The sequence below is a fragment of the Peromyscus maniculatus genome, chromosome 1, assembly GCF_049852395.1.
Source record: "Peromyscus maniculatus bairdii isolate BWxNUB_F1_BW_parent chromosome 1, HU_Pman_BW_mat_3.1, whole genome shotgun sequence".
NCBI classification, from domain to species: domain Eukaryota; kingdom Metazoa; phylum Chordata; class Mammalia; order Rodentia; family Cricetidae; genus Peromyscus; species Peromyscus maniculatus.
The window spans coordinates 14,541,437-14,545,000 of record NC_134852.1 but is presented as its reverse complement, the minus strand read 5'-3'; the positions used below and the strand labels follow the sequence as shown (position 1 = coordinate 14,545,000).

The following is a 3,564-nucleotide window of genomic DNA, read 5'->3' as shown; positions in this document are numbered from 1 at the left end:
TAGACCAAAAGTAAGAAAATAAAAAGATGCCCAGGGAATAAAGACAAGGACTCTGCTAAGACTCCCTGAAGTGAGGGATGACACACCCACCACCAATGCAGATTGAGTCTGTTCCGTTGCCAGTAGAACGTAAGCTGTAAAGCTCTCAACACAACTGACTTTAGGATCCACTAATGGGTCATGAGCTGCAACTTGGAAAAAAAAAAAAAACACCAGCAGGAGGGAAAGGCTCACCCAGTAAATTAATAACATGAGAAAGGAGAGGGTCTGGTTAATAATGGTGTCTTAGAGTGATGGGAAAATCCCTGTCACATATGAGCAGGACAGCCTCCTGTCTTACCTGTGACATTGTGAAAACAGGATTTCACTTTGAGGGCTGCATGGCACAGTACTACTTATTGGGGTACTTAGCATCATCCTTAAAACTCCAACAGAGTCAATGCAATCTTTAAAGGAGGTCAGAAGGCTGAGGAGATAATGTCCGATAAAACCCTGCTGCACAAACATGAGGTCCTAAGTTCTGACCAGCCAGACATGGCAGCAGGTGCTTTAACCTCAGCACCAGATGGAGGGGCAAAGGTGGGAGGACCATCAGCCATCTAGTCTAGCTGAAATGGTGAGGTCCAAGTTCAGTGAGAGACCCTGTGCTCGAGAGAACCTGTGTTGAAACATAAGGGAAATGATACAGGAAGACACCAGAAAAATGGCCCCTGGCCTCCACAGATACATACATACCTGTGTGGGGGAGAGACAGAGAGACAGAGAAATAGAGCCAGACAGAGACAGAGAGATGCAGCCTATTGACCATTGCAGTACATGCTAATATTCTAGCACTATGGAGATGTAAGCAGAAATATCAGGAAGTCAAGGCCCTCCCCAACTACATAGTGAGTTCCAGGCCAGCCTGGACTATGTGAGACTGTGTCTCAAAATATAACGTGTGGAATGGGATGGGAAAGGAAACACAGTACAATGACATGGAAGATATTAAGGAAGTATTGTGCCCCAAAACACAAGTTGTGAAAAAAGAAGAATAGGGTGTTGTCTTATTTTGGGCTACTATTGCTGTGATGAAACCCCAGGACCAAAGCACCTTGGGGAAGAAAGGGTTTATTTGACTTATATTTTTACATTGTAGTCCATCATTGAAGGAAGTCAAGACGGGGACTCAAACAGGGCAGGAACCTGGAGGTAGGACCTGATACAGAGGCCATGGAGGGGTGCTGCTTGCTGGCTTGCTCAACATGGCTTGCTCAGCCCACCTTCTTATAGAACCCAGGACCACCAGTCCAGGAATAGCACTATCCACAATGAGTTTGGGCCTCCCTCATGAATTACTGACTAAGAAAATGCCCTACAGGCTTGACCACAACACTGTCTTACGGAGGCATTTTCTTTTCTTTTCTTTCTTTTTTTTGGGGGGGGGTATTTTTTCAAGACAGGGTTTTTCTGTGTAGTTTTGGTGCCTGTTCTGGTTCTTGCTCTGTAGACCAGGCTGGCCTTGAACTCACAGAGATCTGCCCAGCTCTGCCTCCCAAGTGCTGGGATTAAAGGCATGCACCACCACTGCCTAGCTAGAGGCATTTTTGTAACTGATGCTCCTTTCCCTCAGAGGACTTTAGCTTGTATCAAGTTGACATAAAACTATCCTGCACAGACGGTATGATGCAAACACACCACAAAGTTGCCTTGTTTTTCTTTCAGCTCCACATATACGAGAAATGTACTAAATGTAGGAAAGGATACACCCTTAAACAATGATAGAGATTCCTCTCAAAGATGAGGATCCTAGTTGCAAGAAATAGCCAGGGAATTTTAGATTTAGTCGTTTCAACTTGTGAACTGGCAAAATGGCTCAGTGTTTAAAGGCACTTGCTGCTAACCCTGACAATTTGAGTTTGAGCTCTGGAATCCACATGGTGAAAAGACAGAACCTGAAAGTTGTCCTCTGACTGCCACACTGCATGGTGACATGCAGACACACATCACATACTTACCATAAATACACACACACACACACACACACACACACACACACACACACATACACACACATACATATACCTCAAACACATACACACATAAACAAATGTAATTTTAAAATTTATGTTGCATTAAAAATAATTGCTGTAAACAAACCACTCTTAAGGAGAGTAGATGGCCAACATACAATGAACTCAATGGCATCTTTGGGGGCTCATTATCTCTTGATTTTTGTCAGGGTTTTACTTGTTTATTCATTATTTTTAACTTACATGTCTTTTGTGTATATATTACAACTTCCAGTTTTCTGTTTATAGCATTCCTGTGTGCACAAACATTTGGGTCTCTGTGTCTACATGTGCTTCTTGTACTCTTTCTTTGGCTCTTCATCTGTTTGTATGTGTTTTCATTATCTTATTTTATGATTACTCTTTAATGTCTGTTTGTTTTCTAAGGAGAGGCAGAAAAGGTGTGGATTAGGGCCTGGGAGGAGTTGAGGAGGGGAAACTCTATAAAAAAAAAAAAGATACCTATCTTCAATAAAAGAAAAATGGAATGATATTACTGTGAAGACAAAAAGTACCAAAGCTCATTCCATCCACACTATTTATGGACTGGGCATAGGGTCCTGGAGAACTTAAATACTGGACCATCCCAGACTCAGCATGTAGGTATGGAATGGATTTTATTCATTGTGGGGTATTTTGTTTTTGTTTTTGTTTTTCAAATAGAATCATTCAACTGAAATCAGAGCTATGATCTCTCACTCCTTTAAATTCTCCATCACCCAAAAAGGAAAAACAGATTCTTTCTGTGTCTGAAATCAGAATCTCCTGTGATCAAGTTTCTGGTCCACTCCTGAGCCAGGAAATATATTTATCAGTACCGAAGCAGTATTCTTCTAATGAATTAGAGCACTTTAAAATATGATCATGGCATAGACCAAGGATGAGAACCGTTTCTAACATTCCTCTGAATCCCACCCTATCTTAGGATGTGCATACAAAAAACACAACATCTTTTTTTTTCTTCTTAAGATTGTGTCTCACTATGTAGCTAAGGTTGGTCTGGAACTCACAACATAGCTCAGACTGGCCCCATACCCATGGAGATCCCCCTGACTCAGGCTCTCAGTGTCTGGGATTACATGCCTGAGTCAACAGCACTTTTCAGGACCCAGCACTTCCTGCCACACAGCTCCAATAGCATCCAGGATGCCCACCTCTCAATGGGAAAAAAAGCTGTGCCTTGATAGCTAATTCTCAGCAAAGACTCAGTGCCTCCTACAGGAACCTGGAATGAGAGGTGGAGGGTGAAATCCAATATTGGGATCTGCACAACCCAAAGCAAGCAAGGGCTTTAATGTGTGATCTCTACCTTGGTGAGTGCTCCTCCATCCACCTGTGAAGGGAAGGTCTTAATATACCTGGGGCTCGGGGAAAGAGGGAAGAGAAAGATTTGTCACTCAGTAAGTGCCACAAGTGTTTCCAAGAGTGGAATAGAAACTTGAATCCAAACTCTACCATTTAGTAGTTGTGAGAATAGCTTAACTTCTCTGTCCCTCTTTTAGAAATTCATGAA

General features: G+C 42.5%; 1 protein-coding gene across 1 annotated transcript in view; it reads right to left on the bottom strand.

The window, feature by feature from the left end:
* Positions 1-190, bottom strand: part of LOC102916153 (olfactory receptor 10A7-like) — a 4,178-nt gene extending 3,988 nt beyond the window's left edge. The window contains exon 1 of the mRNA XM_076570536.1: positions 1-190. This exon is cut by the window's left edge and continues 3,988 nt beyond it. The gene's annotated coding sequence lies outside the window, so the exon portion shown is untranslated.
* Positions 191-3,564: the final 3,374 nt, after the last annotated feature.